This window comes from Cryptomeria japonica, chromosome 10 (assembly GCF_030272615.1).
Source record: "Cryptomeria japonica chromosome 10, Sugi_1.0, whole genome shotgun sequence".
Classification (NCBI taxonomy): domain Eukaryota; kingdom Viridiplantae; phylum Streptophyta; class Pinopsida; order Cupressales; family Cupressaceae; genus Cryptomeria; species Cryptomeria japonica.
Genome location: NC_081414.1, coordinates 336,823,752 through 336,839,813, shown reverse-complemented (window position 1 = coordinate 336,839,813; position 16,062 = coordinate 336,823,752).

Below are 16,062 nucleotides of genomic sequence, written 5' to 3'. Positions count from 1 at the left end.
ATAAAGTAATACAATTAAACCAAATACAAATTCAATTCTATTTCAACCATAACCATTGAATTCCAAGATACATAGATCACATCCTTACAATAATATAATTACATCCCTAATGTTTCATTACAATGTATAACATAATCCCAAATCCAACTACAATCCATATTAGAATTGCAAGTACATAGAATACATCATGAGCATAGCTCTTCCTACTACAAGATTCAAAATACTACATACAAGAATATTACATGCATTTCATCATATTCATTACATAAATCTTCTACAAGGTACATCCACAATCATCATGAAGAAGTATCCACATCCATGCATGAAGAATCCAAGAGAACATCCCAATGGCTAAAAAAGCACCAACCACCCGACCATGTGGAACCAAAGGAACCACCCTCGTGCTAGGTGAAGACATAAGGTTCAACCACACACTCTAGACCTAAGATGTCATTCTAACCAAAGAGACAAACCACATAAGGACACTCATGCAAGAACCCACAAGAAACAATAAGAATAAACTCCTAGAGGCATATAACTCATCAAGAAATAAATACATCCAATAAGTCATAATCATAAATCATCAAGGGGAAACATGTAGGAGTGGAGTGTCATCGCATGCCATCCTCAGAATATAATAACATAAGGGCCTAGCCTAATGGACATGTGGAGCCATCTCAACCTATGAGAGACCAAGGGAGATTAGCTCACTGTCTTCATGACCTTCTCATGCTGATCCTAAAACATCCTCCCTAGGACTAAGCCATGAGGCTCAAATAAATTTATTATCTTATTAATGGATCTAGCTACCCAACCCATCAATTATTAGGTTATCACTTATTTATGAATCAAGGTAAACTCCCAATGTGCCCTGGCGGTTTAGACTTCATACATCCTTACAAGGAACCTCATGCAAGCCTATCTCTCGTGACCCCGGTCATCACATGGAAGCCCACTCCCCCTAACATAGCCCAAACAATAAATGAAACAAGAGGCTCATGATAAAAATCAAATCTGAAATCATAATCATCATACAACCATACATGTACATGACCATCCAAAGGTCATAAAGCTAGATAAAAAACAAGAGCCTCATAGCATAAAAATGTATCAATAAGATAACCAAAACTGCTCATCATATAAAATAAATAACAACAACAAGGCACATCAACTTGCTGGACTGAGCACAATATATAACTCTCTCTACCATGGCTTCTCAACATGATAGAGGCATAAATCCATGATAAAGATCATTTAGAAGCGAAACCATAAAAGATTCATCAAATTGATCAAATGTACAATATGGAAAATCATCAATAAACATTTGAAAAGCCTCTAGTACAAAATCAGATTTGAAAAAAAGCCAAACAAAAAATCAAACTAAGAAAAATATTGAAAATCCATAGAATAGCGCATATGATACTTATTTTAGCGCATATGACTAATTACTCAACACATATGATTATTCTTTCAATGCATAAAAAGTTAGAAAAAACATACAATCAACAAAATAGCGCATACGATAGAATAAATAGCGCATACATCAACTATTTTAGCGCATATGACTTAGATGACAGAAAACACGAATAGCAGTAAAATTTTGAGTCTAAATTAAAAATCAAGACAAAAATGCCAAGTCCCAAAACCAACTGAAAAAGTGATGCCCAGTCAAGACGAAATGGAAGCAACAAACGAAACTCAAATCCATAAACATATGAAGGAATTTGACCATAAGGGTTATCCTTCCACAATACACAAAAAACTAAATACTAATAACTCAAACCAAGACTGAATCACATTCTCCGAATAAAACCTTAGTCTAGAAACATAAGGAATATCATATAGAATAAATTAAAGACAAGGGGAGACATATTAACTCTATGCAAACTTCCTTCACAGCTATACCCGTGTAGAAAACTAACAGGAGAAACCCAATCTCACAAATAAACCAAAATCTGCTGAGCACAATCAAATTCTTCAAATATCCTTCCAACCAAACTACACTAAGAAATCCGAATGCCAAGATTCAAGCAATAGAAATTACACAGAGCCGTGCATCCACGACAACACACCCAACCAATGAAAACAAAGTATTTTTCCCAAGCCCTATAGTTCAACTTTATATTAAAATATATACACATAAATATTTCTCAAAAACTATAGTATAAACTATAGTATAAACTATACAATAAATCTTTTCCCCAAATAAAATCCACAAACAACAATTTCTGCAGACATGGAGAATACACATAGATAAAATATTCTTTACAAAAGACAAGAGTTCCAACCTAGAAGTAATGGAGGAATTTGATGAAGAGCCCCAAATCCACAATCCAAACACAAGCTCCAAAAACACAAGCCAAAATCCAAATGTTGCAGAAAAAATCTCCAAGAATGGTAACCCGACAACAAGCCCATACTACCCAATAGAAAGAAATCCAAAGAAAAAACCCTAGCCAATGAAAATAAACCAAAATATAATATTTTCTACCAACGCCAAGTTAGGTTATTTTTTATATAGTCCATTTAGAATTCAACCAATGAGAATGGAGGGTAGGTAGAAATAACACAAAATCTTCTTATACAACTAAGTGGGAAGATATTATTATTTTATTCAAATGTGCTCGTACACTCCCACTATTAAATAAAGTCCACTATATAAATAAAACATAAGCCATAAATAAATAAATAAATCAAATAGGGAAATTAAAACCAAAAGCTCATAAATAAAATTAAATGCCAAATAAATATTAAATATCAAATGAACTATTAAACCATAGGCAATAAATAAATAATTAAATACCAATAAATATTAAACAATAAATACCAAATAAATATTAAAATCACACAAAATAATTAAACACAAAATATCAAATAATTAAATACTCAAGGCCAATAAATTAAATACATTAAAAATGAGCATTATTAATTATAAAATCACACATCAAGGATCACATAATTAATCTAAACATAACCAAATAAATCAACCATCTCTAAGCACACTCACAATACTGAAAAGATCAAACTCACTAACTGACGTGGCAAATTACGCCAAGACGCTTATGAAACACGATGAACACCTTAGACCTAGAGTATGTGTATGGAACTCATGTCATCTCCGAACCACATAAGCCATTGGAATTAAAGACACACTCAGATCTGTGAAGCCAGGTGGAGTCGATGGCTGGTACCTGTAAGATCCTGCAACCACAAAACAACGATAAAACATATGCATATATCCCATAACAAACAAGTGATAGGGAATCACAACGATACATCTCACTCGCATTGAGTGTTGTGACATCATCCCTCTCACAAAGACACTCATACAATAATCAAACACATCTCATCATATGTAACCATGAAATAAAGGTGAAAAGGATGCAGGGGATGTAGATAAGGGCAAGGATGATAATCCTTCGGTCACTAAAGAAATTGTAAAGGAAAATGAAACAAAGAAGAGTGTAGATAAGGTAGAGGTCAATCAGGAAATGGTTTCGGCAAGAGACATTGCAAAAGCAGTGAAGGGTAAACAAATTGTTGATGACTCAGAATTTGTGCAAGGACCAATTAATCTTGACTCTTTGTCCCCTATTAAGAAGCTTCAGTTGGCATCATTCGCACAAGCAAAGGCCAGTGAAGATCTCTTGAGGTCTCACACTGAAGACAAAATGTTGCTAACCATGGCATCTGGTATTTTGAAGAAGTTAATGCCCTCGGTTCAAAAAGATCCATCTAATACCCCATCTGGGTAGTTAAAAAGCTTAATTAACTCTGTTGATACACATTTTGAATCTGTTGAAAAGTCTGTCGAAGAGAAGGTTAGGAATGAATTCAACTCAAAGAGGCTCTAAACATTGAGGAAAATGATTTTGAAAGATAGAGCCACATTAAGGTGATTGTGTGAAGAGTATGCAAGATGCATCATCCAAGGGTGGATACTTATACAAATCATGTTTATCACAGTCTAAGTTCACTGCAAAGATTGAGAAGAAATATAAGGTGCATGAGGATGATCTACGAGGTTGATCCTCTAACAGTTTCCTTGAGCACTCATGAAGATCAAGTGATCAAATTGCCTGAGAAAATCAAAAGTTTGAGCCAGGAAAAGGAGAGAATTATTGGCCGAGTTGGAGAACTTAGGAGCCATATTGTTCCTAGGTTGGATATAATGCTTACTGCCTTATAGGATGCACAAAATTCTCTTACTGCTAGTGAAATAGAAGATCTCAAGAACGCAAAAGCACAAGCTTATCTTTTCAATGACATTATAACTATTTTGAGAATCCGCATAATGGTTGGGATAGCTACCTGAATGGATTAAAGAATTCTTATGCACATATCTTCAAGTTTTTGTAAGTTAAGTTTGTGTGTACATTTGTATATAGCATTTTTGGTTTTTGGAACCCTACGTTTTCCATTGATGTCAAAGGGAGAGTGTAGAGAAGTGAACAATGTTGATCTTAGGGGGAGTCATTGATTTTTGAAATCCAGAGATTAGATTTTTGGTTGCAGTGTACAATATTTTAGTTTTGGTCCGACACTTAGTCATTTTTCACTAATTGTTTCCATCTATGCCAAAGGGGGAGATTGTTTGTAAGAGACACTACATGCATGTCCAAATGTTGTTATTGATGGCAACTAGAGTCAGATATCCAATCCATAGTCCATGATTCATTCTACTGAAAGATTGATTGAGTATTTGTGAGGTCCGGTGGATAGAACAAAATATCTGGTAGTGTTTAGTGTTTTGATTGGAAATTCATTTGTGTTTTGTATTGTGATGTGGATCTCAAAGAAGCATTGTGGTCATGTAATATATCTTATTCCAAGTTTGTGGCCTCCGGTAATGAGTTTTGTGTAAGTTGGAAGATCTAGTAGACTAGTTTTTGTGTAGAACAATGCTTATTAGCAGTAACATATGAAAATTAATTATGCAGATCATGCAGAGTGATTTTGGTAGTTGTTTGTGTGTTTGAGAATGATGAGTCAACACATGGGAAGCCCGTGGATAATATTTTTTGGTCCACATGATTGGTTTTGATCAGATTGAGCTGACTTGTCTACACGTTTCATCTTTTGTGCCATGTTCATGAAGCCGACATGGTGGAGAGCTAAATTGGTGATGCCGATATATAAGACAGATTGATATGATCATTTTTGGTATTGATGGTTATGTATGAAGTGTGTATGAGCAATTGTGCATAGTTTCACATGCGCAAGGTGAAGATTTGTGCTCTGGTATGAATTTGCAGAATATCAGAATAGAGCAGTGTTGTAGAGTTGAGTAAGATAAAGTATTTGTGCTTAACCAAAACTATTTTTGGCATATGTAGATGCTATTTTCTAGTTCAGACACAAATTATTTTATGTAATCATTTTGTAAGGCAGTGAGCCTTCCGGGATTGTAGCCCTTATTTTAATTGAGCAGTGAGATCTAGGCAGTATACCTGAATGCATATACATTCCCCTTATGTAATATTTTTATACTTCTAATAGAGCATATCAATATTGTGGGTTTGAATCCCACTGTAGTTTTTCCCTTAACTGGGTTTCCACGTAAAAATATTGGTGTTATGGTGTTGCTGATCTTTGCTTTATGTTTTTGTACTTTATTGTTTCTCATATGCATTAAGTGGTTGATAGAGCTGGTTAACAAAGTGAAAAATTGTAGAGCACTGATTCACCCCCCCTCTCAATGTTTCTTGATTCTAACAGAACCTTCTACAGATAGCTTCCTAGATTTCTTTTCTCTTTTCTCAATCTTCATCACTCAGAACCTTCCTAAGATCTCTTCTTTCATTCCAAACCTTTATGCATTCAGATCCTTTAGAATTTTCAAAAGTTTTTCTACTAACCTCATACATTCATCTTCATAAACTTAATAGGATAATAGAGTTATCTAGGAAACTCTCAGAACCACAACTTCCAAAAAGCAATTATCCATATCAACCAAAAATACAATGTTATTCTCATACCAACCTATAACCTTAGGAGGATTCCGATTCCTCAAAATCAAATGTTATGAGTTTCTCAATTTTTTTTGTACATTTTTGAGCTATCATATAATCCATCTAAGTAAATTTTAATCTAAAATCCAACTATCATATTGCTTCTTCATGCAACATTCTCAACACTGGGCAAAGCCTTCATAAAATAGAAAGCTAAACAGGCAATCAAAGAACCATACCAAAATATATACATTTCACGCGTTGTCATCTTGATATTGGCGAACAACTGCTACCGCAAAATCTCACACAAATCATATTCTGCATTCTCCTTAACCATCCTATAATTCACATATACTTCGGTGGACACACAAGAACCTTCTTTATTCCTGTAATAGACTTTGTAAGATATCCCAATTGTTGCATACCTAATATACACATCCCTGATAGTATCAATTCTCAACACTCTTCCATTTGAAATTAATTTGATCAATCAATTCACTTCAACATTCTTTACATATTTCAATGTCAACACTTCTCCGGTCACACATAACCTTGTCACAAATTGCAACATTCCCTTTAAAATCAAGTATGGTTAATCAAGCCAGATATATTCACCATGAATTCTGCTAAGAACAGTTCTAATAACTTCTTCATCGTCAATCATCGAAAAAAAAATCTAAGTATCCAAACCCTTGTGCACTAGACTACCGAATGCACTCTTCAACCTCTGTGAACTATCAACCAAATAATTTTGCCTGAAAGCTCTAATCTTATCATGATCATACTCTTCTAGATCAACATGAATGTGCTGACAAATATTTTCCTTATGAATAACATGATCATCAATTTCGGAAAAAGCTCCAACCAAATCTACATCCGATGAAATGAAGGGTTTCAACGCATATTTAGGTCTGGGTTCATCATTGATACTTACAATTTTTGCCATTATACCAAATCACTACTCTGCTATCTTTTCTCTCAAACTTTTGCTTGAATTTTCTTCAATGCTCTTCTTCACTTTCCAGATCGAAAGTGTAGAGATGATTGGAATTGTAGAAATAAATACTCACAAGTTAGGTTTTCAAAAAGATGATACACTATTTGTCAAACCTCCAAGAATTACATTCGGACCACAAGCTATGCTCAAAACCTCCAAAAAATTCACCACACACATCTGCCATGCTAAGAGGAAACCTAGCATCAAACTAGGAGGGGTCGAAAGTGTTGGCAACAACAAAGAAGGAAAACTGAGAGGGGGGGGGGGGGGGTGAATTGGTTTTCACTCGATTAAACAATTTAAGCACAACTTCAAACCTGATCAACTACAACAAGAACATAAATGATCACAATAACAACAACACACATAACATCAGGATTTTGACGTGGAAAACCCAGTTAAGGGAAAAACCAAGGTGGGAACCTACCGACAAAAAGATCATACTCTGCAGTAGTATGTGAAAATATTACAATGGGGAATGCACATGCATTCAAGCACACTGCATAGATCTCACTTCTTAAAACAACATGAAGGGAAACAACCCAGGGAAGGCTCAGTTCCTTACAAAGATTGGACAAAAAATCCATATTACATGAAATAAAAGAATAGCATCTCCAAATGCCTGATTATAGTTCTGGTTAAGCATATTTGTCTACTCTGCAATACTTCACTACTCTTCACTTGACACCGAAAGATGAATTCACTTATTCACACATACAATACTCGAAGACACATGACCGATATAAAAAATGACACCTATTTATACAAATCATCAACCTTGACCTCAAGGTCGACTAAACACATAAGACCTAATTACAAAATTACATCACATGATACATAGATCAATCACCAGACCAATACAATGTCATTAAGGACATAGCATGGACCCAAATCAAATCCTCGAACATGCAACACCACCAAAAATATTGCCAAGATCATCCGCAACATGCTACACCATTGAAAATATCGCATAACATGAAGAACATCGTTGAAGCAACAAAATCTTCAATAACACACACAATGATCAATGCAGACCAACAAAACAAATGAGACATGATTAAGAAACACCAACAAGCGCATTAGAACCATCCACAATAGCTGCAACAACACCACCTAATCAAATCCTCATCGATCAATACACTGACAATCAAGAACACTCAACAACAACAACTGTGACTAGAAAGATAACTTGCAAAGCACCAAATCACAAACCATCTAAATTTAAGATACAAATGAATATCCCAAATAGTCTCCCAAATCCGCAACTCAAGATATAATCATACTGGAGCACAATGGATCAAATACCAGAACACAACAACACTGAATACTAAAAAACCAATCCTCATACCAGAGCACAAAACTTGAACAAATCAGCACATAGCATCATGAAAATCATACTAAATCAACTAGAAATAGTTCATTACTGAAACCTCAAATTAGCACAAGCGACTCTGCACCAAACTAACTGAAACAACTCATTGCAACACCGAAGCACAGGAACACAAGAATATGTTGACACCAATGACAACAACATATTCCAACATCAACAATATCCAACAATCTCCCCCTTTGGGATTGATGGCAACATATGAATGCGAATCAACACCAACAATCTCCCCCTGAGATCATGCCTACAAATCTTCCAACCATAGATAAATAAGATAGTTTTTCACATGCTTCTCTCCCCCTTTAACATCAATGCAAAAGGCTCTGAAAACAAAATATATCTCCCTCTAAAAATATGCAGATCATGATTCTCTCCCTCTTTAGAGTACACAAACACAAACAAATGAACCACACACTAACTACTCTCATGAGTAGCAACACTAACTCATCAATCTAGATATTAGAATAAGACTATGAAGTCTACTCGATTGATGAATCTCAATGCATCTAGTTCTCATCAGGAGGGGAAAATACCCCCAACTTATCTTTCAAATATATAAATGTATCTTCAAGCAAAGGCTTAGTAAAAATATCTTCATTCTAATCCTTTGTAGATACATACTCCAATCTGACTTCTTCCTCACTGACTTTCTCCCTCAAGAAATGATACTTGATTGATATATGCTTTGTCTTAGAATGCAGTACCAGATTCTTAGAAATATTGATAACACTTGAATTATCATAATTAATAATAATAGGCTTATCATAAACAACTCTAATGTCCTTCAACATCTGCTTCATCAAAACTACCTGAGTACAGTTGCTAGAAACAACAATGTATTCAACTTTTGCAATACATAGAGAGATAACATCTAGCTTCTTACTTTCCCAAGAAACTAACTTCTTTCCCAAAAAGAATGCACCACTGGAAGTGCTTCTCCAGTCATCAACATCACATGCCTAATCAACATCAGTATAAGCACATAACATGAAATCATCATTCTCCGGATACCACGAACCATAATCAACCGTTCCCTTGAAATATCTGAATATCCTCTTCACAACAGTAACATGACTTTCCTTAGGATCAGCTTGAAATATTGCACAAAGACAAACAACATGTATAATATCCGGTCTAGTCTGAGTCAAATATAGCAGTCCACCAACCATATATCTATACAAGGCATGTTTAACTTTAAGAGATTCATCATGCTTAGATAAATTGCATCTAGTTACCATAGGAGTTCCAATAGGTATGGAATCATCTAACCCAAACTTCTTCAAGAATTCCTTCACATACGTAGATTGAGATATGAAAATGACTTTAATAGTTTGTGTAATTTGCAAACCCAAGAAAAAATTCATTTCACCTATCATAGACATCTCAAACTCTTTTTGCATATCATCAACAAACTCCATAATCAAATCATCATCTCCTCCAAAAATAATGTTATTAACAAAAACTTCAACAATCAAAATATTATCATTATCAACTTTGAAATATAAATTACTATCAACAGTACCTTTACAAAATCCCAACTTCATCAAATATTTTTCCAATCTAGCATACCAAGCTCTAGGGGCTTGTTTAAGTCCATACAATGCTTTGTTCAATCTGCATACCATGTCTCCTTTATTTGATAAAGAAAATCCATCTGCTTGCTCAATGTAGACTTCCTCTTCCAAATCACCATTCAAAAATGCTAAGTTCACATCCATCTGATATACCTTGAAATTCTTATAGGTAGAATATGCAAGAAGTAATCTAACAACTTCAATTCTAGCTACCGGAGCAAAAGTCTCCTCATAATCAATTCCTTCCATCTGTGAACATACCTTACATACCAATCTTTCTTTGTTTATAACAACTTCATCAACTTCATTCATTTTATTCCTGAATACCTATTTAGTACCAATCACATTCTTGTCTTTAGGTCTTGAAATGAGTTCCCATGTATTGTTCTTTTCAATTTGATTCAACTCTTCTTCCATATCCTTTATCCAATTTTCATTTTTACAATATTCAACAACAACTTTAGGTTCAATCTTGGAAATTAGACACTTTTCTTCAACAACAATCCTTCTCCTAGCCATTACTCCTTTATTTTTATCACCAATAATCTGATTCTCTGAATGATTTAATCTTACATACCTTAGAGTCTTCTGTTTATTCTGAATCCCAGTCTCTTGAACTTCTTCAATGACAACAACATTATCTGAATTAACTCTCTACTAGATCACTCTACTTAAAGCTCTTAGTCTGCACTTGCTTTAAAATAACATCTTGATCATCAAATTCATATCCACATGCTTTGGTTTTCTTTCCATGACCTTCATCAACCTTCACATTTGCACTTTCCACTATCTTTCTTAGTCTTTTATTGTAACACTGGTAGGTCTTGCTTTTTATAGAATATCCCAAGAAGATTCCTTCATCACATCTTGCATAAAACTTCCCTATATCCTCATCTCTTTTGATGTAACATTTGCTTCCAAAAATTCTGAAATATCTAATTGTAGAAACATGACCAAACCATAACTCATTAGGGGTCTTATCGGAATCACCTTTTATATGCACCTAGTTGAATGTGTATATAGTAGTGTTAACAAATTCTCTCCAAAAGGTTTTCCAAACATTTCCTTCAATCAACATAGTCCTAGCAACATCCAAAATAGTTGTGTTCTTCCTTTCAACAACTCCATTCTACTGAGGGATTATAGGAGTAGATATCTGTCTTCTAATTTCATTCCTCTCACAAAATCTATCAAACTTACCGGATGCAAATCCTCCTCCTTTGTCAGATCTTAGGCACTTCAGTTTCAATCCCATCTTAGTCTCCACTCTAGCTTTGAATATTTTGAAGTTATCCAACGCTTTTGATTTCTCCCTTAGAAAGGTAACCCACATTATCCTAGAATAGTCATTAATCAAGAACATGAAATATCTATCAACCTGCATACTTCTCACTCTAGTTGGTCCACATAAGTTAGCATGCACTAGATCTAACAATCCACTAGATGAATATAGCTTACTCTTAAATAAAGTTCTTGTTTGCTTTCCCATTTGACATTCTTTACATATAGGATTAGTAGGCTTCACAATCTTAAGAAAATCTCTAACATCTTTAATATAACTTATCCTTATCATGTAGTCAAAATGAACATGACACATTCTCCTATGCCATGACCAAATTTCATCAATATGAGCAATCAAACAACTTTTCTCACTAGCATTCAAGTGAAAGATATTACCTTTAGTCTTAGTCCCTGATGCAATCTCTATATCAGAGGCATTTAGGATCTTGCATTTACTATTCTTGAGGTGCAAATCATATCCCCTGTCAACCATCTATCCAACACTCAAAATATTATGCTTCAAACCTTCAACATACAAGACATCATCAATATTATGCTTACCATTGAAAGATATAGAACCTCTACCACGAATCACATAAGATTTTCCATCTCCAAATCTTACTATTCCACCATCATACCTTTCCATACTCACAAATTTACTTTATCACCTGTCATACGATTTGAAAAACCACTGTCAATCACCCATTCATCTTTCTCTTCAACCTTAGCAGCTAAATCTTTCTCGTCAACAATGCATCTTGTAGGATTCACTGGTACCAGATCATCTTCCTTGATTGCAATGAATACAAATTTGTCTTCTGAATTCCCATTCTCTGATTCTTCATCTGTCACACCTTCATTAGTAGCATAATATAATCTCTTCTGATTTTTGTACTTTCAGTAGGGCTTATAGGGCTTATCATTCTTATCATGTTTCTCATATCTATCATACTTATTAGATTTATTATATCTCTCATGCTTATCATATATAGACATTCTCTTAGGGCACCTAGAAGCAAAATGTCCTATCTTATTATAAGAGAAACATTTCAAAGGTAACTTCCCATCATACTTACCAGCTCCCTTAGGCAATCTTCGAGCAATAAGTGCTTCAAGCTCATTCAATTCTCTTTCCTCTTCTTCCATCTCTCTCATTTCTCTTTCATATTTGGAAACCCTAGATGAACTTTCTCCTGGATCATACTTCTTCTTCTTAGATACAGAGGCTCTAAATGCAATCTCAGATTTACCATGTTATTCTCCAAATCCACTCAACTCAAAAGCAACAATTTACCAACCAACATGTCTCTTGTCATAGTGGTCACAGTCCAGATCTCATTAATAGCAACAACTTTAGGTTTGTAAGAAGGAGGCAAGGATCTCAACACTTTGGCAACAATCTCATCTTCTTCAAGAGTTCTACCAACACGTTTGATGTTCAAGACAATTTCATTCACTTTATCCATAAAGGATGATATGTTCTCATATTCTTCCATCTTTAACATCTCATACCTTCCTTTCAAACTCTCCAATTTAGCAACTTTGACATGTTTATCTCCTTCACACAAAGTCTTTAACTTTTCCCAGATCTCATGTGCAGCCTACAATCCCATCACATTAGTCATCTCTGAATCGATCAGGGCACTAATCAATGCTTATTTAGCTCTGATGTTATGTTTAACATCCTTGATCTTACTTCCAGTAAGTTGGCCATTCTGAGGAACATTGTAGGTTTTCTTTGTAATCTTCTAATAATCATCTCTAATACACTTCAAGTGACACTCCATCTGGTCCTTCCATACAGTGTAATTGCTTCCATCAAATCACAGTCTCTCTTTCTTTAAAAAATAGGTTGCCATCCCAGATCACCTGAAGCGGTCAAGCTTCTTTTGGAGGATCTAGCTCTTATACCAATTGTTGGGAACGACAATGAAGAAAAATTGAGAGGGGGGCGGGGGCTGAATCAGTTTTTACTGAATCTTACAATTTAAGCACAAATTTATATCTGATTAATTGCAACAAGAACAAAGATAAGTACAATAACAACAACACACATAACATGAATATTTTGACGTGGAAAACCCGGTTAAGGGAAAAACCACAGTGGGAACCTACCCACAATAAGATGATACTTTGCAGTAGTATGTAAAAATATTACAATAAGGAATGCACATGCATTCAAGAACATTTCCTAGATCTCATTGCTCAAAACAACAAAGGACAACAACCCAAGGAAGGCTCACTGCCTTACAAAGATCGGACAACAATCATGATTAGATGAATTGGAAGAATAGCATCTCCAAATGCTTGATGACAGTTCTGGCTAAGCACATTTGTCTACTCTGTAACACTCTCTTCTCTACACCTCGTCGAAAGATGAATTCACTTGTTCACACATACACCACTCTCTAACAATGCACACAACACCGATATCTAAATTACATGAATATGACACCTATTTATACAAATCATCAACCTTGACTACAAGGTCGACTCAACCCTTTAGATCTGATTACATAATTACATCACACGATACATAGATCAGCCACCAGACCAATGCAATTCCATGATGACATAGAATGGACCCAAATCAAATCCACCAACATGCAACACCACCAAAATTTTTGCCAAGATCATCCGCAACACGCTACACCACCGAAAAATGTTGCATAACATGAAGAACATCACCAGACCCATAAGATCCTCAATAATGTGCACAATGATCAATGTGGACCAGCAAAATAAATAGGACACAATTAGGAAACACCAAGAAGCATGTTAGAACCATCTGCAATAGCTGCACCAACACCACTTAATCAAATCTTCATCGATCAACATGCTGATACTCAAGAACACTCAACAACAACAACTTATACTAGAAAGATAACTTGTGGAGCACCAAATCATGAACCATCTGAATTGAATATACACATGAACATCCCAAACATTCTTCCAAATATGCAACTCAAGATATAATCATATCGGAGCACAACAGATCAAATACCAGAACACAACAACATTGGATACTGAAAAACCAATCCTCATACCAGACCACACAACTCAAACAAATCAACACATAGCATCATGGAAATCATAATGAATCAACTGGAAATACTTCATTACTAAAACTTCAAATTAGCATAAGTGACTCTGCACCAAACTAACTAAAACAACTCACTGAAACACCAGAGCCTAGGAACACAAGAATACGTTGACATCAATGACAACAAAATATTCCAACAACAATGATATCCAATAGGAAGATGTTTTCATTGAAGCTCCCCCTCAAACCCTGCTATCCGAGTCAAATACCAGAAGAGGGAATCGCATCCACAATGGATGCTAAACCAACTTCAACATTTCCTTCAGTCTTCTCTTTTGATTTCTTCACCCATAATGACTTTCCTTTTCCTCTAAAAGCCATCTTATTCTTTGGACCAACAATCTTTCCTTTACCACTTTACAAAATTTGCAATATGCCCAACAACATTACAATTATAGCATACCATACCACTTTGCATCATACTCCCATTCACATTTATTCTAAGATTTTTATTCATCCTGCATTCAACAACTGGTCATATTCATTGAAAACATAGCAATATCCATTGAAAGATCTAATACTTTTGTTCATATTCATTTTGCTTCTACATTCACTACCCTTGTGTCCAAACTTGTTGCAAAAATGACAATTTCCATTGAAAGAATAATTCCTCAACTGACTTTTACATTCATTTTCTTTGTGCCCTACTACTACATTACATGAAAAATAATTTCCTTTGAAAAATAAATACCTAGAAGAAATAAGAAGAGGTCTTATGTTCATCACATACATTCTAAAACTTCAGTTAGGCTTGAAATTCTTCTTATCATCAGTAGCACTCTTCATCTCTTTGTCTTTTTCTTCATTGTTTTTCGAGCATTCACCAAACTCTTCATTCCTCTGAAACTACAAGATATATTCTCGAATCTCCTTTGCACCTTTATGACTTAAGCCATTACTAATATGATCTTTAGCATCTTTGAGTTCCCTTTTCATATTTTTCACTTCTTCTAGATTCAAACATTCTCTTATCTTCTCATCAAACTTTATTTCATATTCATCAATAACCTTCTTTCCTTTGTCTAATAAACTCCTTAAGAAATTAATCTTCTGAACCTCCTTGTATTTGTCCCCGCACTCATCTAGATCAACCAATTCAAATCTTAGTTCTCCTTCCATATCAACAACTTCTTCAACATCATCCCAATCATCTTGATCTAAAGCATCCATATCATTAATATCTTCAAACATAGTGTTCAAGACTTTGGATCTAACTCAAGCGGTTCAGATTATTCAAGAGGAACCTTTCTTTGATACCAATTGTTGAACACGCACTAGATACTAAGAGGGGAGGGAGGTGAATCAACATAAACTAAAATTCCATATAACATACTCTCATTAATAATTAAATAAAGATGTCATAAGATCACTTAAATAAATCACACATGAACATCATAATTTATACATGAAAAAAATCCAAATAGGGAAAAACCATGACGAGCACCAACTCACAAAATAAATCCATTGTTGAATATCTTGGCAACTAAGAGGGGGGGGTGTGAATCAGTTGACAATAAAAATTTTCTTTAAACTTTATTCACAGATTTGGAACAACCAACAGAATTAACCAAAATAGATAAAGCATATGCACATAACAGATCAGACACAAGGAACACCAAAATTTACATGAAAAATTCAAGAAGGGAAAAACAACAAAGAATACTAATTCTCAATATAGAAACATCGATTAAGGTAATTTTTACAAAGGATGGCTCATTGCCAAGATGCTCACTGCGAGAGGGCTCACTACCCAGAAAAGGCTCATTGGA